The sequence below is a fragment of the Python bivittatus genome, unplaced genomic scaffold (genome assembly GCF_059951505.1).
Source record: "Python bivittatus isolate LINGU-HERP-01145 unplaced genomic scaffold, Pbiv_v1 ctg000670_np1212, whole genome shotgun sequence".
Classification (NCBI taxonomy): domain Eukaryota; kingdom Metazoa; phylum Chordata; class Lepidosauria; order Squamata; family Pythonidae; genus Python; species Python bivittatus.
The window spans coordinates 8,785,944-8,800,269 of record NW_028277094.1 but is presented as its reverse complement, the minus strand read 5'-3'; the positions used below and the strand labels follow the sequence as shown (position 1 = coordinate 8,800,269).

Here is a 14,326-nt window from a genome sequence, read left to right as displayed (position 1 = left end):
TAGGAAGAATGCTTCCACACTGGCTTCCAGATGAAAGTTGTTTGAGAAATTAAGTGCCAGACACTAAAAGTCAAAGCAGGGAGATTCCAAAACAATAAAAGGAAACACCTTTCTGCACAATGCATAATTAATTGGTTAGATTTGCTGCAGTCAGGAATGGTAACACTCCCCAGCTAGATGGTTTTAAAACTTGACTTGACAGAGACATGTAGACTTGGGCTACCAATGACTACTAGTTTGGAAGATGGTTTTTACTGCCTTCCAGATCCCAGGGATGAAACCTTTCCTTCCATATCTGGGAGTCTCGGTCATGCACCTGGTCAGCCATTGAGTGGATACTAAGTGCTGGACCAGACAGATGCTTGACCACTGCAACCGTAGAGTTTTTCTTACCATACGTTCTCGTGGCATGCTCTCTGTGAATTCTCTTCCTTTAAAAGAAGGATGTGCAGTGAAGGGTGCCCTATGAGAAGAACATTTCTTTGGGGTCCCCCAACAGAGAGCAGTGGGAACTTTCAGTTACTGTTCCTACATGGGCACACCAGAGAGCTTTGCTGAACTCCAGAATTAATAGAGCAGAGAAGAATTGGCGCTTAAGGAGAAGTGCGCCGGTTTCCTTCCTGTTTACAGAATTAGAAAGCCTTGGGCAGTGAGGTAACGTCATTTCACATAACTGAGAGGGCTCTTCTTCTAAAAGAGTTGTAATAAATGAAGCGAGCCTGAGTTCCACCCAGCCCCCTCTTTTTTCCCCCATTCCTTTAATTGACTTTTTCAAAAACTTTTCCTGGTGTGTATAAAAGACAAGAGTGTTTTTTAATCACTTAAAAATTCAAATGGTTTCCTATTCTGCACGGACATATGGCATTGCTGGAAAACGTTAGGTTTCTCAAGTCGATACGTCACTGCTAAAGAAGAAACATCATGATATTGTCCACCTTTTGTATGTTAAAAATGCTCTTTCCTCCCAGTCTGGAAACTTTCCATAGCTTGATTAAATTTAGAGTAGGGAACATCTGATCATCTTGAAGAGTGGGAACACAAGAGACCAGGATGTGTCGGAAAGACAGGGAGTTTCATGGGAATAATACAGTGGAATCCAGCTCTTGGCCTTCGTCTTCTTGACCTCAGTTGAGGCAGGGGTTAGTAGATTGTACTAATTTCTAGCAAGAAGTTTCCAACATTTAATTTCTGTTTGTTAAAGAATTCAAAACACTCCCCTCAGTTTGAAGGCAGTGTCTTTCAATAACCCAGATGTCCCCAGATGTCCTCAGATGTGTGGGACTTCAGCTCCCAGAATCCTTAACTAACATAGCTATTGAGAAGCCTGAAATGTCACACAGTATCCAGATCATACCCAACATTCCCAAAATATTTAATGCAGGTAGAAGCCTTAAGATTTTTGATGGCTCCCCTCAGCCTTTTTAAGATGGTGAGAACTTGGAGCAGATTATTGGAGTCACCTACCCATTTTTTTTTCATTGTATCTTATTCCATTGTAATTATTTGTTTGGTAATTTTGATATAAATATTTTTTGAAGGCAATGACTTTGGCCAACAGGAGTGTGCAGCTAAAGCCAAAATACTGAAATTGTTTGGAATTCTACTGGAACTGCTTAGTTTTGCTGCCTAAAACTCTGATTTTTTTCAAATACTGAATCCTACTTAGCACTTAGCATGCTCTCCAGCTCCACTGAGCATTCAATTACTTGGCTCAAGTTTGTTAAGGCTCCTTCATGACATCACAACGGTTAAGACATAAAGTAATGACATCACTGTCTGATCCAGCCTGTATAGATACTGATTACTTGCTTAGATAATTCACAACTCATGGATGCTAAGTCTAGATGCCAGATGTGTTCAGAAATTCCTGTGACTGGGTTGGGTTCCAGCGATCTAGGACTAGCTGTTGCTTCATCTCTATACTCTGACATCATGTTGCTCTTTCCATATCTAAAGAATAATCAAGGTTTTTCTAAGCTGGCAACTATGGTAGGTTCCCATATTTCTGAGCCAAGACCAGCAACATCTCAGATAGCCAAAAGCTGAATGCTAGGTGGTCAGGAATGGAGCGACTGAGTTCTGTTTTGTGGTTCTCTCCAAGCAGATCCCATCTTGCTCTTCTCAACCGGTCTGTTTGTATCCATCTGTCATTTTACTTGTATTTATTGTTTGATCTGCAAGCTGGGGAACCCTCTAATGTTCTTTTCGGTCAGGAAAAGGTAGGAGCTGTGTTTCCTCTACGGCAGCGAGCTCGTGTGCTTTACATATCGAACAATAGCTCACGTCTTTGCCGAAAATGTGTTCTTGATATAAAGATGACATCACCCCGCCTCCCACGTTTGTTATCTGATTCATCGAGGCAAAAACTGCAGGCCCGTTCCCTCCCCTGCACGATTTGTCATGACGGTTGTAATCCGGTGAAAAGAGGAAGTTTTAAATTGTGAGCAGTTGTGCAGTTCTGCATAGTTAACATGGCCTCTCATTTCAAGGCAGACGCAATCCAGCTTTTCCTTCGTCCTAGAAAGCAGATGTGCCATAACGCCTGACCCCGTTCCATTTTGTTCCTCTTATCTCTTGGGGTTGATCTCCCTCCCTCCCTCCCTCCTTATGGAGCAAAGTCTCATCTGTGAGGAGTGGAAAGGACAATCGTCCCAATTCTAAAATGACACACGTTTCAAAGGGAAAAACAACAACCTTTCAGGATCTTTCAGTGGTTGACAGCAGCTGGCGACACCACATCTGTAGTGCCCTCAGGTAAAACAGGCAAGGTGGCAGATGCGGTGCCAGCATCCAAGTCCCGCCCTAAGGGTGCCACTAGTCCAAAGTCTCTCTCAAACACACTGACGAAAAGAAATATCACATCCCTTCCTGTATTAGGGCCCCATCCTGCAGGAGAGGAAGAACTGAAGGCCCCTTTCTGTCTTATTCATGCTTTCGGAGTCAGTAGTCTGGCTGTCTAACAATTCTTTTCATCCTCTTTAGATTTAGAAACGTAGGTGGTTAATTAATATATTATGCATTAGAAGCAGTTGACAGCAAATTTTGTGGTGAGCATTTGTGATACAGCAAATGTTGCAATGGGCATTTGTAACTTATAGGTAGTCCTCACCTACCGACCACAATCAGGACCGGCAACTCTGTTGCTAAGCGCCACAGTCGCTATGCGAAAAATCAGGTGACTGTACTGGACTTATAATGTCACTTCCACTTCTATCATTAAGTGAGTCACCGCAGTCATTAAGCAAGACATCACATGACCATGACTTACAATTTCACTTCCGTGTTCTCCATTAATTCTGCTTGTTGAAAGCCAGTTGCAAAGCTCGCAAATGGCAATCACATGACCACAGGATGCTGTGACAGTCATAAATGTGAGGATTGGTTGCAAAGCTTTTTTCTGACTGTCATAACTTCGAACAGTCTCTAAACGAGGCAGCTGTTAAGCGAGGACTACCTGTACTGTTATTGGATGCGTACAGTTCTTCTGTATGCTTAATTTTATAGTGTCTATCCTCTAGCCTCATCAGGCTAGAATCCAAGAGGCCGTGGGTTCTAGTCCCGCCTAGGCACAAAGCCAGCTGGGTGACCTTGGGCCAGTCACTTTCTCTCAGCCCTAGGGAGGAGGCAATGGCAAACCACTTCTGAAAAACCTTGCCAAGAAAACTTCAGGGACTCGTCCAGGCAGCCTCCAAGAATCAGACACAATTGAACAGAAAAAAAATAAAGGAACAGTCTCTCTTCCGAAGATTGTAGAATGGAAGCCAGCAACTGAGGAACGGCATATCAGAACCTCGTCCTTCCATTCTTCTTTCCCCTCTCCCCGGGTTATTTTTATTTTCAGCATCTCAGATTAATAACCTGCAATGTAACAAACTAGGCACCATTGTGGGAACTTGCAAAACAAATGCATTTAAAAAAAAAGTCTCCTCCCCCACTTTTTGTTCAGCCATGATCTGAATGAGATAATATTTTAATGTAAAATGAGCAAGGAAGACTGGAAGGAAGTGTTTTGACACATTTCTCACAGCACAAAGGAGGGAGGAAGGAAGGGAAGGAAGGAAGGAAGGAAGGAAGGAAGGAAGGAAGGAAGGAAGGAAGGAAGGAAGGAAGGAAGGAAGGAAGGAAGGAAGGAAGGAAACCATGCACAGTGCTAAAGGAGAAACCTAAGTTCTGATCCCATTGTAATCTCCCCTACACATTCTAGTTTCCAATAGACAACCTCTCTCCTAGCTGGTGTCTCCCAGATGTTTTGAAATACAACTTAATTAATTCCCAGAGCGGTTGAAGCAGCTGGAAGTGGTAGTTCCCCAGCGATCTGAAGGATACCAGGCTGGAGAAGATTGGTGTGGCGAGGCTTATCCAAGCTGTGCGACGTCTTAGTGAAATTCCTACTTCTCTCTGGCAGAGTGGGACCATTTTGGCCTTTGCTCCACATAACTCGTCAGGGAGCATCCGTGGTGTCATTTCGACTGGGTGTAGCATAAATTGCAAAAGAGGAGTCTAAGAGAACTCTGCCTTTTCTGCTTGTTGCTCTTTTAAGTATTGCTACCAGTACACAACCATAATCAAGTGCTTCAGCATTTGTTTTCCCTTTTTAACAATGGAGGGGGTGGCATCGGTATTTTGCGAGCATATTATTAGAACAGCTCCATTTGATTTTTCACACTAAAAGAGAGAAAGAACTCCGGCAGATCCTGGCATGCGTCTCTAATGGGGAGGGGAGTTGAGCCTCTTGTGGATAAAACCCTATCTTCCTGGAGGAAACTAAGCCTTGTTGCCAGCAGTGATGTGCTTATGGGCATCAAATGCATTACGTCACGGGTGTCTTTGGTTTCTGTGGCATCTCGTGCAGAAGGTGGCAATTGTCTACCTTAATTTTCAGAAGGTACAAAGGAATTCCTGGGGGGGGGATGTAGAGAGAAATGTCATAACTGAGAGACAACAGCGGTTCTTTCATTCTAAACTAAATATCTGGAGCTTAAATGTCCTGACCTTTTAACAGTTGGTTGCTCTAGGTATAATCTCTGTGTTAGAAAAGGAAGGATAACTTTTTTTTTAGATTTTTTTATCCCGCCTTTATTATTTTTTTATAAACAACTCAAGGCAGCGAACACCCCAAATACGCCTTCCCCCTCCTATTTTCCCCACGACTTCCCAGTCACCCAGACAAAGATTCAGAATATATGCCTGCAAGTGTTTTCTTAGGATGATGAAAGAAATGTGGAGTGAATTAAACTCTTGGAATAAAACGCCATTTAGAACATCTTGATAGATTCCTCAGGGCTATGGTAGAGAGATGTCTTTGACATGGCCACTTTTGGGAAGGTCCAAAAATGACGTTGGCTGACTCTGCCCAGGCTGGTAAGCTGTGACTTCTTTTCAGCGTGGTTTGTGCAACAAATCCTTTTTGGCTGGGTTTGCCATGTTCTCCCATGAGCCATGGTTCACAAACCATAGTGGTTGAATTACATGGCGAACGAAGCCAGAAACAGACAAAAGAATGGGTTGTGATACGTTGGACGGGTGCAGGCATCTTAGACAAGCATTGGGTGGTGGACAGCAGGGTTTTTATACCAAAACGCAAATATATGCTTGAAAGAGGAGCACTGTCTTTGGTCCCCAGCTTCATATTGCGCGCACACACACACAAATACAAATGAAGAAAGGATAAACACTGCTCAAATGTTGAAAGTTTCATGACTTATCCTACTTCCATTATCCTTAACCTGGTGTCTCCATGTGTCTTGGGAATACAGCTTCCAGATTCCCTAGCCGATAAGTCCAGTATCAATACATTTGAAGCAAACTGTTGTTCTCCCCCTTCAGAGAAGGTTGTTTGGTGGTTAGTATGACATATGGGTCATCAGGCTAGTGCTCCCAATTTGTGTGGGCCTGGCAAAAAAGACAATAACCTTGAGTCATGTAGTGACATGACTGACCTTTTAGATCAGAATGTAAAGATTGTGTTAAAGAAAATGGAACTATGTATGTTGCCAAAGTTCTTTACGTCTCTCTAAGCAGAGTTTTCAGAATAGAAAGGAAAGTATGTCGTCAGCTGACTCGGCTGTATGTGTTTTTCCCAAGGAAGTTACAGTGGGTAGCTATCTATTCAGAGAAAAAACACTTGTAAAGAATTTTTGAAGAGCCACTGGCTGTGCAAGGGAGAGATTTGGAGTTGCAAAGCCATAAGGTTGAGAAAGAGATGTGTAGTTTGCCTATCTCCAAATTTTCCATTCCTGAAGATGCAGCTCTTTCAACAAAAAAGACACTGGTGTGTGTATATTTTTAATATATTGTTGTCCCCGTGGTCTGTCTCACATCATAGGTTCAGTTCATACATTATGCTTACCCAAAATGTGGCTCATTAGCTTTTTACATAGCTAGCGGTGTGAAATCACTTATTTTTGGAATATATCCTGGGGACCAGCTGTCAAACAAGAGTCAGTGACCTAATTCCATATAAATCTGCATCCCATGTTTCATGACAACTTTCCTCAAAGTGGACCCCACTTAGGTGTGTTGGGCCTGCAAATGAAATCTCCACTGGGTGGAAATTCTGGGAGTTGCAGTTCTGAGAGTAAGAGATTGACAGAGGCTGGCCTAAAATGTGTAGGTATCAAGTAGGACCCAATGATAGTTTTTTATGGGACACAGATGTATCTGCTGCACAGTATACAGTAAATCTCTGCCTAAGCCAACCGAAAGCATCTTGCTGGTTTCATAGGAGCTAGCATTTCACAATAATTAACCATTGGGAGTCTACAGAATAATCCACCGGTGTTGACTTTCCAAGAGCAATCAAGGTTAGAGCTATTTTTTTCCAGCATAGGCACAAGTGTGTCGGTTTTCGGCCAACTCCCAAGAATGCTTTGCTCTCTGCAATATGGTGCCAAAGAATCCTTGCATTCAAGACACCAAGGTCTGGTAGACATTTTGGCACAGTTGGGTTCTTTATTCCAGTACTTCTGGATACAGAATGTTACATTTTTCAAGATCCAACTTAAATGTAGCATTTAACTTAAATCAATTAGTGGTCACCTTTTTTTTAATGCAATGTCACTGGTTTCAAATATTACACCAAGCCAAAATACACTATGGGATCTATCTGGCTTTGGCTGAGCATGTTGTCTGAACTCGGCCAACTGTGGTTACTTGAGCAAACTATGATTAGATGCATCAAGGCTTAGTGCCATATGTGAAACCAGCCTGCATGGAATTTGCTGCCTGAAATTGGTGAAGTGCTATAGCTTAGTGTTAGGGCACCTAGGCTACATGTAGAACATCTCTGTTGAATCTGTAGCACCATCAGGTAAAGTGGAGAAAGATTCTGATCTACATCCATGAAGACCTCCTTTCTGTGTCTTCCAGCAGTGGTTGAATCCATGATGAATTGAGCTGATGCAGACATTAGTAACAATAGCTTGGCTCCATCTAGTTGGGTAGCCATTTCAAGATCAGTTACACAGACCCAATGGAGCTGGAAAAACAGCCTGAGCTGCTGCCTCCATGAACTGGGTGTGAACCTCCTAGATGATAGGCTAGGTGAGCCCAACCTGTTCTTAGGTTTTATTTTCACTCTGAACTTTGAACCCGTCAAAGATGCCAGAATAGTTGAGTTGTATGAGGAGAAACCATGTTCACAATACCTGAAAGTGAGCTCTTCTAGGAGTGTTCTGTGTGCCTTGTTCCTCTCAACATGTACAAATTGAAGATGGTGAATCACAACCCAGGGGGAAAGAGCCTGAATTGGAATAAAATTCCATATACAAGCGCCATCCCTTCTAAGTAATCTCAGTGGGGGCGTCTGCTTCCCACCCTCCTTGGATCATCTCAAAGAATTAATGCAGTTTAAGAAATTAGGTAAAGGAACCAGAGGATTTTGAAATTAATGCACTCTAAGAGAAAGTGACATAAAACGATACTTACAAGCATGAGAGAGAGGTGACGTGAGGCACCAGAGATGGAAAAGCATAAATTGGAGATTTGATCTTGATTTTGAGGCAGAATTGGGGGGAAAAAAACGGAGCTAGAGAAAAATGAAGTTGGGGAGGGGAAGACGAAAGGGAGGGGGCGCCCTCCTTTCTTCAGCTGTCAAGCTAATAACGCTTGTCAGTAAATGAAATGTGAAAGTTACAACAAAACAATATGCCCAGCGTGGCTGCCGTTAAGTCCTCGGATGCCTAATTAAGATGCATCCTTTGCAGAGAGATTGGCACGCAGAGGCAACACCATTGTCTTGATCCTTGCAATGCATTCGTTAGATGCAGATTTTCTGGCATTGTTCTCTCTCGAATCGCCAAGGTATGACACCTGCCAGTGGACAGAGTTAGGGTGCAATTGGGTAGGGTGCAGCTTGGTCTTGCTCAGCCAAAACTCTTCATCTCCAGATATAGATATATATTTCCCATCTGTTTTACTTTGGCAGGACAGAAAGGGAGAAACCGTGTTTGTGGCTCGCCTTTCCCCAGGAGAATTTCATTTCTCAATGAAATGAAGCACAAAAAGGGTCTGTGAATCTCTCCTGAGCAGTATTATTAAATCCTAGGGGAAAGGTCCTGGATCAAAAAGGGGAAGCTGCACAGAGACGGAGTGATTTGTCAGCAGAGGTATCTGCAGGGTATGGTCAAGAAATGGTCAAGATGGCAGCCACAGCAGTACAATAAAAATTCCCATTTTTTATGTGCCATGCTTAAAAATGGGTGGAACTTCAAAACAAAACAAAACGCTAGGCTTCATTTTCTTTTCTTTCCCTAATTTAGTTGTTTTATTGTGTTATAAAATACAAATTATACATCATAGAATACAGATGATAACAGAATACAGTGGTATTTATACAAGAGAAACTGGAAGGTGTTAATGCTGTGATGATTAAGATCAATTAAACCTTTAAAGATGAGAAAAAATTATATCAGCATTAAATGTGGTTTCTAAGATATTAACAAACATCAGGTTGCTCGAGTTGTGCAGCTAATGCTAAATATGACATTGATAAAGACTTGCAAAGGGCGTTACATTGTTTTGTGATATGAAAAAAAGTTTAGATCTAGAGGGAAAAAATGGATGGAACTTTGATCACACCAATGTGGCAGCCATCTTGACTTTTTTGCCTGCGCCCCGCAGACAACTCTGCAACTTACAACCATGAGAGAGAGATAAAGTGAGGCAGCAGAGATGGAAAAAACATCAGTTGGAGATTGATCTCGATTTTGAGCCAGAAAATCCTGGGGAAGAAAAGCAGCATTCGCCACCAATAAAATAAGTTCAGAAACACCAGCAGCTGAAATTGGAAATAAATTTTAGAGTACCTGAAACCGCGATACGAAAACAGAAGTCTCTTTCACTGGAGAAGAAAATATTTAGGACATCGGCAGATAGGGTTTACTCCAGCATTACTGAAAATAAGCCATCGCCTGAAAAATGAGACTGAATGGGTGGTTCGCTTTTTAAGTGGAAGGAGAAAGTTGTAAGACTTTGCTCCCTTAGGTAAAGCTCTTTTGAAACATAAAACCAGCAAAGGCTTTATAAAAAGGCAAGATGAGACTGAGAAGATTAGCCCATAGACTGAAATGTACATCGAAAGCAATTCCAACAGGCAGGTAGGGTCTTTCTGCAAAAGGTTTCTCCTCTTCCCTTTAACTGCAAATCGTGAAATGCCCCCCACGTTTATTTTTTTGCATTTCTGCTAAGTCAGGCTGGCTTGATGAACACCTTCACGTGGGTTGGAATTTCATCTAGACTTAGGAGGAGGAGAATCTACTCCGATGGAGGCATCTCTCCTTACATAGCTTGGAGGCTTCTCTAGCTGCAACGGCCGGCTGAGCTATTCTCTTTTCTTCTATTTTTTGTAGAAGTTATGCAAAGCAGGATGTGAATTAGACTGCAGGAAGTGACAAGATCTACAGTCATAATTTTTAGAAGACGTCTATCATTAACAGTTTTGAAAGCTGCCGTGTTCCATATGACTTACAACTCGAATCGAAGGGCAGGGGCTGATTGTTCTGGCAGCTGCTGGAAATGTTCCACGTGCAGGTTTTCTTCTCCAGTGCCTACACTCCAGATCCAAACAAGGCTGATGTGTTCCTGAAAGGCAGATCTGATCAGGCATCATTTGCTGATAAAGAAAGAAGGGGAAGAAATTGAGGGGGGGGGGACTCCTCTTCTACTAATACATCTTTAGAGATTTGTGTTATGCAAAATTGTGTTAGGCAAAAGGAGAGTCAGTTTGGTCTAGTGGTGAAGGCACCAGGCTAGAAACCAGGAGATGGTGTATGAAAGCTGGCTGAGTGGCTTTGGCCCAGTCCTTTCTCTCAGCCCAACCCACCTCACAGGGTTGTGGTTGTGGGGAAAACAGGAGGAAGGAGGAGTATTAGGTATGTTTGCCGCCTTGAGTTATTTATAAAAAATAATAAAGGTGGGATAAAAAATCTTTAAAAAACCACACACTGAGCAATGAAAGGGTTGATAGGGGCAGAGGGTTGAGGTTCTGCATATGTTTTGATGGAGTTTGAACCAGCTGGTGTTTGGCCCAAGTCCGAATGGTGGGTTAAGTGGAGACCTGTGAGAAGTAGGAATCCATGGAGTGAGAGGTCACTGGGTTGAGGCAAAGAGCAGAAGAAAACATGGCTCTCACCTTCTCGAACGCTTGCACTGTCCAGCTTTTAGATTAGCAGACAAAAGCCATCAGCAAACTCTACTGAGAGCCTAAACCAAATCACTGCTATTTTGAAGGACAAGCACTTCTTTCTCTATCTCTCTCCATCATATCAACTTTGTTATATTTGTGACCCAAACAGTGACTCATAGTTAAAGCAGTGTCTTTACCCAATAGCTTCATAAGTGACTTCAAAGGTGGATAAATAGCAGTGGGCTCAGAAAGCTGGAGTAAGCTAGGTGTAAGGATTTCTTGCCTACCATTGTCCTGTTTTTTTCTTCTTTTATTAGAGGTGTGTTTTTCCCTGTAGCCTGCATGCACCACACTGAGTTTCCCCCTTTTGGCTGGGTTGGGTTCCATACAGAGCACTGAGTCATGATGTGTCTAACCATTGCTTATTGAATAAGCCATGATGGGCTGGGTCCCCACTTTGCAGTATTCTATCAGCCATGGTCTACAAGCTACAAAGTCCATATGTTCAGTTGGGCAGAAATCATACAGATCATCTGATGACTGGTTGGGGAATTCTGGGAGTTGAAGCCCACACCTCTTAAAGTTCTGAAGTTGAGAAACACTGCTTTAGATTAATTCTCCAAAAGTGCTTTGAAATACGAAGATATCGCCTGCCTGCAACTCTTCAAACAACCTCATCTTTTCCCAAGATTGCATGTTCACTGCAGAAGAGCAGCTACATGAGTCTGAGAAAAGACATAGCTGCTTTAAAGAGTTGCAGGCAGGGGCTAGATCTGCCCATTGAAACGCCTTTCCTGAATTTTTTTCCAAAGTGTCGCAGAGACCTATTTAAAATAATCGTATTATACCATGCACTCCCCAAATTTCAGCCCTAAAGTTTTTCCGTCCATACTAATAGCATATTGGAGAATTTCATTGCTGCGACAGCCGCCCATAAAAGCCATCTCCAAGTGTATGTTCTCTAAATGTGCCAGAACACCACTTCCATCCCCTCTAACCTGTTTGATCATTGGGGAACACTGGCCTATAGCTTCTAGTGCTTGCTATCAAATAATTGTGGCAGCAGATTTGGGAAGCTAGGATAATCCTTTGCATGAAGGGCAGATCACGTCAGATCTGGCGTCGACTCATACCATCGCTCTGGATAAGCAGAGAATCTCGCCTTGGAGCCCTCTCTGTAAAAGAGAACTTGCATGTAGAGCAACAGCGTGTTGGCATAGTCTAGTTCATATTAATTAAGCAAAATGCTGTGGCATACGGGTTGCATGGCAGTAGATCAGAGAACCTCCATGGGTTTCCTCCTTTTGCATTGGCTTTGGCCCTGCTCATTTTCATAATGGCATTGCCCACCATTGAAAGCGGGCCTTGGGCTAATTTCCAAACTTGTACTCGGCTGTCTGGCTTTGTAAACTGTTGGTTGAATGTGGCTTTAATTGGCTCTTGTGGCTGTTAGAATTATGGGTGTTCCACCTCCCAGGAGAAAAATCTTCCCAAGCCATTTCCAAATAAGATGAACAGTCATAAAAACTTCAGACTAGTATTTAGAAGCACCCTAGTTTTGAAGAACCTTCCCGCAGCACGGCTTGTGAAAGTGGCCCTGTTGAGCAGGAGGGAAGAAGGAAAAGGCGTCTGCACGATGGTTGACCTGTTTTCCTCCCTCTCCCTTTACAGATCCTTCCCACAGAGCAGCTGGTAGTAAATGGCCCATCTTATGCTAATTTAACTCCACAATCAAATCTTGTGGCTTGGTCTTGGCTGTGGATTCAGACTGGCATACCAAGAAGCTGCTGGCCCACTTTGGCAAGTTAAAGCAAAAGCCTTGGTGGCATAGCACAGCGTTCCTCAACCTTAGCCACTTTAAGATCTGTGGACTTCAACTCCATGCTGGCTGGGGAATTCTGGGAGTTGAAGTCCACAGATCTTAAAGTGGCTAAGGTTGAGGAACGCTGGTGTAGCGGAATGCTAAGCTTGTAACCAAACTACAGTCATTGCATTTGGGACATCAAATCTTTCAAGCTACCTAAAGCTGAACGAAGCTAGGATAACGAACATGGAAGGTTTGTAAAGCAAGGTTAATTATGTCTTGCATGCTGTAAAGGAGTCCTTTATGTTTTCCATAATTAATGTACATCAAACTTTTTTTTTAACAGCTGGGTTTATCTGAAGCTAAATGTGATAAGGAAAATCCTCTAAATGTTTTAAAGTGCTACATAAATTATACGAACAGAGGAGTCTTTTTAATTATCTCTCTATGCCCTCTCGAAAAATCTGAAGAATATTCAATGAATGCTGTTTGTAGACCTCCTCCTCCTCCTCCTCTGTGTCTTCTTCTGCAACCTTCTTTTTAGTACCCCTGCAAAAGAGCTGCAACTCCCTTTGATCATGTTGGCAGGAACTCAAGCTGCAATCCCAACACATTGCATGGCTCCATGTCGGGGAAGACCATTTTAGGTCATTCCCAAAAGCTAAATGAAGATATTATGTTTAATGGTCTAATCTGATCTAATCCCACTGGCCGTGCAGCTCATAGTTATTGAAAAGGAGGAACCTACGATAATTAAATTTGGGGAAAGGGCAGGCAATCCCTGGAGATCTGTTCTTCTATTTATTTATTTAAAGTCCTCTTTGGACACAGCGGGAAACGCAACGTTTGGTTTTATTCCCATTTCTGGATCCCCGAATTAGTTGGTTATTGAGGGTCATATAGATAGAGATGCTAACGTAGAGTGTGGGTGAGCTTCAGAAGAAACACTCATTCATGCTGTCATGGATTTAGTTGTCAGTTGCTTTCTCTCCTTTTTAAAACTGTTTTGGTTTGGGGGCCATCTGAAGTATCTGTGGTTAGGTCGAGTCTGTTTAGATCACTCAGGCTGCATTGTTTTGCTTGGATGAGAAGGTATGCAGATTATTTCAAATGCTCTGCCCGCAAGGAATGTGAAATTGTTGATCTGTCTCAGTATGAACTTAATACCCTTTGTTAGCTATGCTTTGCCAGCTTTGGGCCACGTTTCTGTACAAGCATTCAATTGTTTGGATGAAAAATTAATTTCTACAGAAAAGAGGCTGGTATGTGCTCTAGGAGCCGACAGCATTCCTCCCTGGTGGAAACGGTCTTTTTTAAAATATATTCATAAAGCAGGAAATGATAACAATTTGTCCTACAAATAGCGATAAACGGATTAAGGTCTCTCCAATGGGGATAGTGGTCTAGAATGGAAGAAAGAAGCAAGATTCAACATGCAGTAGATGTGAGAAAATGCTGTTGCAGGTTTGGGACCTGGTGTCCATAGTATGCTAAACCATGATTTATTTGTTACGGTGGAGAAGCGTAACACACTAAATCCAAAGTACGCAAGCCAACTTATGGCTTGGCAACATGTGTGAAGGCAGGCTTTGGTTTTTGGCCAGTGGGGTTGAAGCCAAGATGGGATGCAGTTAAGGAGATCTGCTTCAGAAGCGCTTGAGAGGAGCTTGGAACCAGTTTAACCAAAGTTTAGCCTAACCCAGTGTTGTCCAGACCTGGCCACTTTAAGATGAGTGGACTTCAACTCCCAGAATTCCCCATGCTGGCTGGGGAATTCTGGGAGTTAAAGTCCACTCATCTTAAAGTGGCCAAGTCTGGACAACACTGGCCTAACCCCTCACTTTTGGTGTAGAGCTAACCGCCTGTCTCCAACTGTTGCTGTTTCCACTGGTTTGCCT

The 14,326-nt window shown here is 42.8% G+C and overlaps 1 protein-coding gene across 3 annotated transcripts in view; it reads left to right on the top strand.

Moving 5' to 3' along the window:
* MAMLD1 (mastermind like domain containing 1) overlaps positions 1-14,326 on the top strand; it is an 87,229-nt gene that overhangs the window by 31,149 nt on the left and 41,754 nt on the right. The gene's annotated exons all lie outside the window — the stretch shown is intronic.